A 12,930-nucleotide genomic window follows, 5' to 3' on the forward strand; every position below is an offset into this window, starting at 1 on the left:
TTCTAGCCCACCTCCCACATCTCAACCCAGTGTGAGATGGGTTTTCCAGACACCACACAAGACTCAAAATGGGGGGAAGGGAATATATTACAATGACTGTACAAAATAAATACTACAATACATTATATACAATCTTAACTATTTCTACCATGACATAACAGTATTTACAATGGATCAAATCTCTTCTCCCTTCCAAACAGAAGCCCAGGAGGGAAGAAGGAAAAGATCCTTTCTACTTTCAGAGCAGCAGTGTCTCTAAGGCAGCAGGCTCTCTGTCTCTCTCTTCCATACAGCAGCTGTAGCTGGATCTCTGCCAGTACACACGAGGGGGTATCCAAGCCCCTCTCGGCCCTTCATCTCCAAATGAGGGTCTTCTCTTCCGTGGGCTGTGTTCACCCAGACAAAGGTCGCTTCACCACGGTCATATCAACGAAGTGCAGAAGCCTTCGTGACGGTCCCTATCCTCAGGGGATTCAAGGCCCCTTTGCAGAGCTCTGTGCTCTGTCTCAAAGCAGCGGGGGGGCAAAAGCCCTCCTCTGCTTTCCTTTGGCCATCCCGGTCCAGCTTTCCAGGACACCTGAGCTTCTCAGCTCCTCTCTGCAGTGCTGCTGCATCTTAGGACTTCCATTCAGTAGGAGTCCATCTTCTCCACTTAGGAGAGGTCACAAAAGGAGTTTGGGGGTTTTGGTTCAGTTCTTACCCCAAAACTCTGTCTCTGTAGAGCTTAGTTCTGCTCTCTCTCTGCTGCTGGCTCTCGTCTCTCAGACAACTCTGTGTCTCCCAGCTTGGCTGCATGCTTGTTTGCTGCTTCTTCAGTTCTTATCTGTTGGCTCTCTGCCACTTTCCCTCGGTCAGTGCTGTTCTTGCTGCCGCTTCTGCTGCTCACGGTGGAGAAACTTCTACCTTCTCAGCTACAGATACTTAGCCCAGTCTTACACTGTTCCAAGTCCCTGTAGCCCCCCAGCCAGGGGCTGGGGGGGCCCAGCCCCCAGTGGGGCTCCTGCTGCTTCTCCTCGTGGCTCTACAACATGGTTACTTCTCCTACAACAACTACAACTACTTTCTTTTCCGGTCTAAGTGTGATATGTTTATATTTTGCAGAAGCGCTCTGGGGATTTACTATTCTATAGCTTCAGGGGGAAAACTGTTTTCCCCCACCACAAGCCCTCCTCACCTGCATAACGAGAGAACCAAACCAGTGCTGTAGTGGGGCTCCAGGAGCACTTCTGCTTCCCACCTCAGTGCAGGTGAAGGCTTGGGGCCCTTCACAAACAGAGCTTGGACGCAGCAATCTGCACAGCTGCCCATGAGCCCCTAAGACTCGGGGGTTATTTCAACTCCTTTAACTGTGGCTGCTTTTGGCCAAGCTGCTTGTGGCCAGCAGCACCGTCATTCCTTAAAATTCTTGAGACAGCCATAGCCAGGAACTTCAGTTTGCAACAAAGGCTTCAGCAAAGCTATGAGGGCAGGGGGAAGAGGAAAGAAAAGATAAGCAAACTGCAGAGCTGAGAAAAAAATCACAGGTAGGGCAAGTGGAAACAGTGGCCACAGTGGCAGGAGTCTTCATCCCTCTCTTGGGATGGTCACCAATACGGCCCACAAAAGAGAATCCATCCAGGGCGATGGAGTTGTAATGTAGATGTTCACTGCTCAGCTCTTCTCCCTCCCGGAAGAGCTCCCAGTTAACCCCAGCCAACTTCTGTGCTCCATCCCTAGTGACCCCAAAGCTAAATATCTGCACTCCATCCCTTATCCAACACCATGGGACCTGTGAAGCTGTACAGACACAAAGCAGACTTGCACGTCCATCAGCAACAAGCACAAAAGTGCTCCTGGACGTGAATGTTTTTACCCAGTCCTTGTGAAAATATAAGGGTAGAAAAACACTAAGTGTTCTTCCTGATCTAATCTGCCATTTGTGGAATTATCATATTTTATGCATCCAGTACAATGTGCTTTACCTCTGAAGCAATAGATAAGTATGCACAGACTCACCCATGTAAAATTGCCCACCGCCCTCTTACCACCTATTCCATTTTTGTGCAAGCCTAAAGTGAGTCTCAGTCCTGCGACAGCAATTACCATATCTATCCCATGTCTTACAAAATGACAAAATTTGAGTCTTTGATAGTGGCTAGTATAAGGCACAGAAAGGCTATTTTTCCAGCACTCCTGGCAACAGGGAAATACTGTCCCTGTTTCGGAGCTGAACACGAACAGATAGAGATTACAGGGCACATGCAGATCATAGAATATCCTGAGTTTGAAGGGACCCACAAGGACCATCAAATCCATCTCCTGGCCCTGCACAGGACAACCCCCAGAATCACACCATGTGCTTGAAAGTGTTGTCCAAACACTGCTTGAACTCTGTCAGGCTTGGTGCTGTGACCACTTCCCTGGGGAGCCTGTTCCAGTGCCCAACCACCCTCTGAGTGAAGAACCTTTTCCTAATATGCAACCTAAACCTCACCTAACACAGCTTCATGTGTTCCCTTGAGTCCTATCACTGATCACCTGAGAGAAGAGAACAGTGTCTGCCCCCTCCTTTTCCCCTCACAAGGAAGGTGAAGACTGCAATGAGGTGTCTGCTCAGTCTCCTCACTCCAGATCAAGTGATCTCAGCCAGAGCAGAGCAGGGAGGCAGGTTCAAATCCAAAGTTCATCCCCTCTCCCTCCCCACTACAGCTTCTCCCATTTTCACATTTTAAACACTGAGGCTTCCTGAAAAGTGTCCCTGGTCAGGTTGCTGCCATTCCACTAAACAAATATACTGTCATACTGTTAGTCCAGAACCTCTAAGCACCAGCAAAAGGCTAAAATCTCTCTGATACCAACAGTTCCGGTAGAGCTGTCTTCCCAACACATCAGGGTTTCAGGCCAGTCAGGAAGGGTGAGAGATCCCCACACTTCTCATGGGTACATCGGGCTAATCGAGCTCTTCACACCAGTGATGGGCCTGGTTGAATGGCCACCAACTGCTCAGAGCTGAGCCGGTTGTGCCATGCTCATTGACAGGCACAAGGCATAACCTCACACCCTTGGCTGTCAGGCACCCTGCTGGCTTGTCACGGCTTCATTTCTTCAGGATGTGCAGCATAAGAGCACTCCAGTCAGGAGCGCATGTCCTGGCAGACACCTGAGCTGATGTCAAACTGATATCTTCTTATTAGTCTTTATAAGAAACTGCATGCTGCATTTGGAGACAATATGGAGCTGGGAGGTGTTACAGTCACAAGTGAGGACAAAGAAATTATACAACAGGGCCTGAAAAGTTTACGAATCCTGTACATTTAAAGAATAATTGAAGAATAACATGGAGAAGGTGAAAGCTAATATACCCGGGAAAATAATAAAACCCACAGACATTTCATGAAGGGAACACTCAGAAAAAGGGCTAAAACAAGTCTGCAAGCAAGAGATGAAGAATGAGTGTATGCATGTGTGAGACAGCAAACAGGAGACTGGAAGAGCTTTTCTCAGCAGGAACTGCACAGCACTAAAAGCACAGGGTCATACTGCAGTTTTAAGGACACTAAGATATGTTTTTAGTTTCTGCACAGTTAATCCTGTGACAACACTGTCTGGGGGGAAGGAAGGATGCAGAACTCCATCCCTGACCCCGGGCAAGAGACTGTGCCTTGCTAAGAGCCACGGGAGCCCAGTGGCTGCCCCCTTGCTCAGGCCCCGGTGCAGGGGGCTGCAGGTTGCTTCATCACAACCAGGTGCCCCCACAAATGTGCCACCAGCACTGCAGATCTTCCTCACTCCTCCTGCTTTCCTTTGGGTGCCATGGCACACAGTCCTGTCCTGCAGAGCTGACAGACTGTGCAGCAGTGCACAAAAAAATGGTGATTTGATAAATAACGAGCAAACCCTCCCAAGCAGCGCTCAAAAAACTCTTAGGTTTAAATCTTTTGCAAAAGGATGGCAAATGTTACTTGCTGTCCATGCCACATTTGCACTACATGAACCAAAAGCCTGCAGTTAACCAGCATGTCCCCATGCTGCATTACCAGGGAAGAGTTGCATCCCTCTGGGGTAAATTGCACAGCTGTATCAGCCCTGCTGCCAGCAACTCCCTGGCAGGCTGTAGACACTAAGGCAAGGGGATAAGACCCTCGTGACCTACAAATGGAATCACAGAGAGCGTCGGAGAGAAAAAGCAAGCTGGTGCTGGAATGGGAACCAACAGATGAAGAGACAGAGATTATTTTTCCTCTTTGCCAAAAAGGCTCGGGTTTCATCTCCAAATTCTTTGAAAACTAGCCCCAAGGTAAGAAATTCTTTGAAAATTAGCCCCTTCCCTGCTACCATCAGCTGAGAAATTGGGGCATTTACCTGAATGGCAAAGAGGTAGTGACAGTCCTCATCTCTTCTCAAGTGAAGATGGACCTGCTCCATCAGGCTCTGAGGATGTTCCTCCAGTCACCAAGCAAGGCTGAGGCTCAGCCATCCTGCAGACCAGCTGCTGGAGTCAGACCACCTGGTATAAGGAGTATCCACTGCTGCCCAGCCCAGCTATGAAGACTGTTTTTCGGATGTTGACCATCCCAGAGCACCATCAGGATGCCCATGGCATTAACACACGAGCCCAGAACAAATCCTCTCTAGCAGCTTGAAGGATGAACCTCATGTGATAGATGAGTGTTCAGACCACACTGACCCACACATGCCAGAGAACAAAACGTTTCATTGTGCCCAGAGGAGCAATTTGTGCAGAATGAAATGAAATTACATGGTTTATTTTATTGGTTTTTGTTTAGAAAGGAGAAGAAAAGGCTTTCTCTTTGGGATTCTATAGTAGCCAGGGCTCGAGTACTTCCTTTGCCTTTGACAGAAAGAAAATACTCCTCCCATCACTGATGACTCTCAGCTGGTGAAGTTTTTTCTTCCATTGCCTCTACTGTTTGCTGCAACAGAACTACTCCTGTCCTACTGCGCATCCTTACAAGGATCAGACATCACCCACTTCAACCCCGCAAGAACTCACGTCAGAAATCTAAGAAGGAAGTTCTTTTTACTAATTAGGAAGTTTTCCATTGTTTTACGTGGCTATATCTGTACTTTTAATCTCTACTTTGAGCAACTTCCAAACCCATAATCAGACACTGCTAACAGAGCATGGCATCAGGAAGCAGAGAGCATCTGCGTGGGGCTGACGTATCTTCCAGCTCCAGTGTCAGCACACCAGGAGAGTCATATCACCTGTGCAGTTTTTACTCTGAAGGGTGTTTCTGGGATGTAAACCACTGAGTATATTACCAAACAGCATTCTTTTGGACCTAGGTAATGCACCTTTTCAGCTTTAACACCGAAAACCTCCACCAGAAGATTTAGTGAGCAAGCAGCTGAGATGAAAAAGGATGTGCTGTGATGTCCAGAATTAAAAGAAAATAAAATGTGCAGTGAGAAAACACACAAGCTGGTCTAAATCACAACAATCTCTTGTGTATTTTGACAACTAAGATGAGACTCTTCTACATCCAAGCATTAACATATATTGTATCACACTTCCCAACTTGAGGTCACGATTTTTCACTACTATCATGCCATGCCTGCCCCAGCTGCTCTCCTCTCTGCCCTCCATATTGCTCATGCTAAAGACCTCATCCCTGCCAGCCAGCCTTTCACATCCCACACTGCTGAATCCTTCCTGCTGCTTCACTCTCATGGACTACAAACTGCCTGAGGATTTTCCATCCTGGTTGCTTCTGAGGAGTAAAATCCTGACAATCCTTTAATTTTTGGCTTATAAAGTGGGGCTTTCACAGCTTTCCTTTGCTTGGGGGTTTGCTTTTATGCTTAACCATAATTTTTGGCTGGCAGCAGGACACAGATTCAGGAGCTGCAACCTCTCTGGAGTGGTCACACAGCACCCCTCACTGGCAGTCTCCATAAAATAGATTAAAACAGGCTTTAAAATAGAGAGGAGAAATAAACAAAAAAATGTACCACATAGAAGCTCCAGAGAAACACAGACTGACAGCAATCACAATATACCTTTCCTTCCTAGTTTCCAAGAAATTACATTTTCAAGATAATTGTAATAATCTTTAAAAAGTCCTTCCTGCAAACAGATCTGGTATTTCAAAATAACAGATGTCCTGGGTCTCATGTCTATTTTTCTTTCTGAGCATCTACATGCAAACATTTTATGTGAAGAATCCTTTTAGTAGGTCATTAACTGGGTTCCATCTACTGAAGGTGAGCAGATTACGGATGACACCAGAAATATGCATCCAGAGAACACCTTGATCCCTGTTTCTCTTACATTTGGCATAGTTACAAGATTAGGGATAATTCTGTAGTCTTTCTTGTAGTCTTGAGTGAATGCTGGCCAGAGTAAAATTACTTTATATGAAAGTACGCATATCTGTAAATTCCTCTGCAGAGTTTTGGATGGGCTGCTTGACATTTTTAGTACATTTCACATCAAACAGGAAATATTTTCTTTTTCCCATCCAGTCAAACTCACCGATGCACCTTCAGCCTCTGAGGCTGTGCAAGGCAGGGTCCAAAAACTTCCGCATGGGGTTTTTATCTTTCTGCTAGAGGGCAGGGAAATTTATTGCTTCAGGTATTATGTTCTGAGATATTATATTAGTATTATTGTACCTTATAAAAAATTTAAAGCTGTAAATAATTTTTTAGAAGCACATCAGGATTAAATGAGGTTTTTTTACACATCCAAACATGGCTTTTAGCAACGTGCATATTAGGCTGTAATTCCTTTACTTGTCTAACCAAAGTGACAGCAACATCAGCCAACTATTTGCAGCAATCACTAATTCACAGCTTGCAATGCAGTATCTTTACTTATTGATCCAATAAGCTCTGCCAATATACAAACACCATTATATTATCCAGTAAAACTCTCAAGGATCACTCCTGACCTCACAGGCAAATTAAGGCACATTCAAAACATATGACATGCAAGCCCTTACTAAGGAAATCTGCTGTTCCACTTACCATAATTATATTTCACTTACCAGGAATATTACCAGCAGTGCCCTCAGCTTATTGTGATCTTTAGCCTCTGTGATCATATTTTCAATGATTGGATTCATAAACTGAACTGTTTCCAGCCTCACCAGAATATTAGGATAGTACTTCCTTGGATGTCAAAATAAACACCGTGTAGTCTTTTCATTAGGATTCCTATATTTTTCAAAAACTACTGAAACAGAACATCGGTGTTTCTGTAATCTTTAAAATTCAGCTCACTGAACTGCACATTCCCAAAGAGTCTTCATACCGCTCATGTTTATCTTAAAGTTTTTTCCACGTAAAGAATCCAGGCTAGCAGAGATTTACGAGAGGTGAATGAGTTTTGAGCCTTTCTTCCCTGCCCTGCCTGCCAGCAGTGCCACTGTCACAGGATGCTGTCGGTTAGATGGCTTGTTGGTCTCCTTCTCTTCAGCCACCCAAATATGAATTAAGTCTTTGCATGCTCAAGTGGAAGGCAGTTTGTGCCCAGATACTGCTCGTTTGGTTAGAAACTGGCTCAGCCTCTGCCAAAGGTGGACCAGTGAGGTCAGGCATGAGCCTGAGGTCAGATGAAGGCAGGAGGCTACAGAGGGCTTTCTGGCAAGCACCAGCTCCCAGGCCAGAGTGCTGCCCTTTCTGGAAAGGGAAGTGTGAGATGGAGTTTGTTAAAAGTAGATTTTTTTTTCCCTCTGATGATTCCAGAGCCTCCCAGGAGTCACATGTAAACACCTCCCCTCCCAAAATCATCATTACTCAGGAACCTGAGAAAGTCCTGTCTTTTGAGAAACTCCGGGAAATATATTCACAAATAGTTTTAGAGTGTGAGGAGTTTTAAACCCAGCCACTTGCTCTTCCTGACTTGAAGGAGGGATTTGAAATGAGCTTTCTCACCTTTTAGACAATGAACTTGGCTGAAAATTCCAGGCTAAGGAATTTTTGAGGTAGGTCTTTCTTATCTCCTGTTGAAATAGCTTCATTTAGTAAAAACTGCACCCATACTGGAGCAATGAGCAAAATCTGACATGAACTTAAAATTGCAATTTTTTTTTCTTTCCAGATCAATGCATACTTAACCATCTAAATAAAACTGGAAAATGTCAGCAAGATGGACTGACAACTCAAGATAAATTATGTATCAGGGAAGCCTCTCCTCTGAGAAGGACACACTCGCAGACACTTCAGGTCCACACCACGGACCATATTCCTTCGGGAAACCCAGTATGGTTTTGGAGACATTAACAATGTACATGAGTTCCTCTCTAAAATGTAAGTGACTGGGGAATCTAGATGCAACAGATAAGGCATACACATTCTGTATTTAGGGAAATAAAGGTCTCATGCAAACCTAACCCAAAGTGGTCAGAATTCAGAATGCATCCTCCTCCTTACATAGATCACTCTCCACAAAAGCTCATCTATTTTATTTATCGGTACAAACAACAGCAGGATGCAGAACTATGTACAAGTCTGGGGAGCACAGACCTGTGCTTAGTACCAGCAAAGGACGTCAGCACAAGTACCTAGTCCACAGATTTGCTGTGGGATTGTAACTACATATTAAAAACTATAACGGATTTACTTCCACAGCTCAATTTCCCTGCATGACTGCAAGTAAAAAAAGAAAAAATCTAAATACCCTTAAAAATCTGAGCCCTACCCACTGTGGGTCTCATTTTCCAATGCAATATCTTTCAACTTCTTAATACATTTCATGAGAATAAATACATGGAAGACTGAGAACCAGTCAGAAGATACTCAACTTGCCTAAGATTCCCCCCCCCCCCCCTTGTGAAGCTAATGTAGGCAAAAAGAACTTTCTGTAACTTTGGAGACAAAACACACACACACCAGTCTCAAATGCCATCACAACAGACAGTGGAATTATTTCTTAAATACTGGCATTGTGTATTTGTAAATTTTAAACTAGTAGAGGTATATATTGATTTGACCTTGGGGCAAAGCTTGGATTCATTCATCTACTGTGAACACAGTCATAAAACAGCACTGGTATTTTGTATTCCTCTGCACAGTCCATCAGTACTGCCTGATGTGTTTCTAGATGGCAGCTAGTACGGATTTTCTGGAGCCTGCAAGTCAAATGAGTCCTGTCACACCCCGTGAAGTGACAGAAGGCTAACAAATGTTTGAGGAAAGGCTGCAACAGAGTTCTGCATGTCTCATCTCTCTGGCTGCTCACACACCTTGTCAGCTGGATATACCAAAATGCACTGGGATTGCTGTGTTCCCAGAAGGCTAAAAGGACCAAACATCTTCACGTTGCCAGCGCACAGGGAATGGAACTCCATCTCTGGCTTTCTGCAAACTTACCAAATAAACCCCATCTCAGCAAAACAGCCATAAGCAGAAGCCATTAAAAACAGCTACGCAAACACCAGCACCTTCTTATCCTCTTTCTAAACATGCTAATTATTTTCTCTTCTCTCCAAAGGGGTGATGACTACCAGTCTGCCTGTTCCAAGCTTTGGGGAAAGGAGTTAACATTCCTGAGGAGGAAGGAGTAGCTCCAAATTTCCACTCTGTGAGGGTAACAGGTAAAATCTTAGGGGTGCAGAGAGCTCTGTCTCGCAGTCTCTTCTCACTGCGGAGGATCTGCCCCTCCAAATGTAAGCAGACTAGTGGGGGAGCAAAGATTTCCTTCTCCCAGAACAAGGAAATGCAGAAACTGCAACCAGGCATCCAGATCAAGTGTTAAGCACTAAAATAGTCTCTTGAACCTATCACATAGCCTGGGGACCACTCTTAGCTTACTGTGGCACTTGTGAGTGATCTATATATCTACATACACAGCAGCAGGAGTGAGACGCATCTCTTTATGTACAGTTATAAAAAATGTATGAGTTTGTAGATATGACTAGGAAGACATCAAAACCCTTCACACTTGGATATGAAAATCAGAGAAAGGCAAATTTCTGTCGTAAGACAGAATTTAATTCTGAAACCATTAGTTTGTTGGGCTCCTTGTTTATGCAAATTACACTAAGAAACTGTGATACATAAAAGTGCCAAGAGAGATTATTAGTTAGTGATCAGAAGTACAAGTACCCCAAAATAAAAGAGATGCTTAGAGACCTGATACCAAAAGACATTTGTGCAGCTCCATAATACTCTTTTTCAGAAAGCCTAAGACTCAAAGGACGATAAACCAGAAGACATCCTGATGCATCTCACTAGTACTTCCCAACAAGAAAAATAGGGTATTTTCACACACATTTCTAGGAAGTAATTTAAAAATATTTTGGCTTAGAATCAGAGCAATTGCTCAGAGGAGCAACTGTATTCAGAATTTTTCAAATTATGAAGACCGATTCCAGCATTTTAATGCCCTAGCAGGTCAGCTAGATGCTCTCACTGCACTTACTTTTATACTGCTTTCCGTGCTTTACAGGTTTCTTTCTACAGAAATTAATATTCTCTTAATATTTGGAAAAAAAATTGCTAATGATAAATGCATTTCAGAATCACAGAACAGTTGAGGTTGGAAGAGACTTCTGGAGCCCACCTACTCCAAACCCCGTGATAAAAGCAAGTTCAACTAGAGGGGGCTCTTCAGAGCCAGTGACACAGTTGCTCAGTGCCACAGTCCCTTCCCCAAAGTGAAAGCCATGTTCTTCGAGCGCACCCTAGTGAAAATCCTGTTGAAGACTTTTTTTTACTGGTTTAAAATCCTGCAAGTGTCTATACTTAGCTATCAGCGTTTTGCTGCCTTGATGTTAGGGTCTGAATTTTAAAAAACACATTTATTAAAGAAAACATGGAGAAGTAGATGCCCCAGTACCTCATAAAAATCCATTTAGGTATTTTACCTGTCCATGAATTATACTAAATTACTTTCCAGAGCGATATGCTGAATGTGAATTACACAAGCCTTCACAAAGGTCTTGGAAAATTTCTCATTTTTCTTTTGAGTATTTTCATTTCTATAAAATATTACGTTGCTGCTGTTATGAAAGAGGCTTGTGTCACCATAAGTTAAAAATCATTGAATCACAGAATATCTTGAATTGAAAGGACCCCATAAGGATCAAGCACAACTCTCTGCTCCTCGCAGGACTACTTAAAACTAAACCATTTGACTATGAGCATATTCCAGATATCCCTTGAACTCTGAAAGGCTTGATGCTGTAACCACTGTCTCAGGGTTTTACAGTGATCTACTACCCTCCCAGTGAAAAGTCTTTTTCTAAAGTCCAATCTGAACGTCCCCTGAACCTCTGGCACCTGCTCTTCTTAGATTTCAATTGTCTGGGGATTGCCCAGCTCTCTAGCCTATCCTGACCTCTCTGTAAGGCCTCTCTATTCCAGAGGGATGCCATAACTTCCCCCTAATTTAGTATCATCAGAAAACTTCCTTGATGTACACTCAGTTCCTGCATCTGGATCATTTATAATAAACATTAAAGAGCACTGACCCTAAAACAGAGCCTTGGGGTGACTGGCTGCCAGCTTGATGTAATCCCATTTACTATAACTCTTTGAGCCCAACCTGTCAGCCAGATTTAAGATAAAACTACTTATGAATCCTGGCTGCGTCTTGTTACTGGCATAGTAAGTTTAAAGATATGGTTAAGAATATTATACAAAATATATATGGAAAATAACCTATGGAAAGGATCTATAAAAATAAAGCTTTCAAGTCTGTAGAGGCCGTAAACAATTTTGCAATAGCCACATGGAGAAGGTACCATAACAATAAAGAAACCTTAATTAATGGTCCTGAAACCATTTCACCTGCAGGATAAACCTCTCTGAAGTGTTCAATTAAAAAGCACATAGCTAAGATCAACTACAAGGAGCCATATACATTTTTATTTACCACCACTACTAATTCTCCCCTTTCAGACGATATGTTTAGTTGCTCCTTTATGACTCTTCGAACTGCATTTGACTGTCAGGCTGTCATGTGCACTTGTGTGCTTACCTGGTATCTCACCTTTAGGCAAACTTAAACAAAACAACTACGGAATTTCCCACACTTACATATGACTCTCCACTGTTAAAATGATTATGGGGGGGGGGGGGGAAGAGAAACCCACCAGCTCTCTCATTTTGTGCTACATCATTTTCGTGCTACAACTGAACAAACTAGCTTTAATTGTCATCTGTTCCAAAGACCTGCACACGTGCCTGCACCAGTTTCGTTTGCTGCTAAGTCCTGCAGGGCCAGCACATGCAACTGAACAAAACCCATCTGACCAACACATGTGGTATGATACAGTACTATACGTGGTTCCCAGCTGTCAAAGCACTGCACATCCTCTAGTGCTGGCCAGGCACAGGATTATCTAGGTCAAACAGTACTTAACTATCTCAGTCTTTGTCCTCAACAAAATTGTCAGACTAGAGACAGCTAAATCTGTCACTGGATGCAGTTTTTTAACGCTAATGAAGAGCTGTGCTTGAGCTAACTAACATCAGCGCCAGTGACAACTCACACAGGGATAACTGAGTGCTGACAATACACATCACTAAATTATTATTACATTCTGTTCAAGATCACTTGATAACACTTCTAATCACTTAAAAGAATATTTTTTCTTTTCATTTGGTTGTTATCTACTTTAAGGAGGACATATCCCTTGCTTCTAATCAAACAGATGCAAACGGTCCAGTCAATGGCAGTCCTGCAAGAAGCAGAGAGCTGAAGTCGATGAACCTTATTGGGTCCCTTCCAACTCCCTATGGCTTCCTTCCAACTTGAAATATTCTGTGACTCTGTGATACGTACCGTGGTGTATGACAAGTACATCACAAGTCACATTGCCTTTCTGGTACAGTAACACAAGTCACCTATTTTTTCCAGTCAATAAATGATTTAAGATATTTAAAACAGATGTAAAACATTTATTTTTTTCAGATAAATATGAAATCTTACTCCTTTTTATTAACACATGAGGGACAGAAAGCAGAACAAGATAACTC

The sequence above is a fragment of the Pseudopipra pipra genome, chromosome 2 (genome assembly GCF_036250125.1).
Source record: "Pseudopipra pipra isolate bDixPip1 chromosome 2, bDixPip1.hap1, whole genome shotgun sequence".
In the NCBI taxonomy this organism is placed as follows: Eukaryota; Metazoa; Chordata; class Aves; order Passeriformes; family Pipridae; genus Pseudopipra; species Pseudopipra pipra.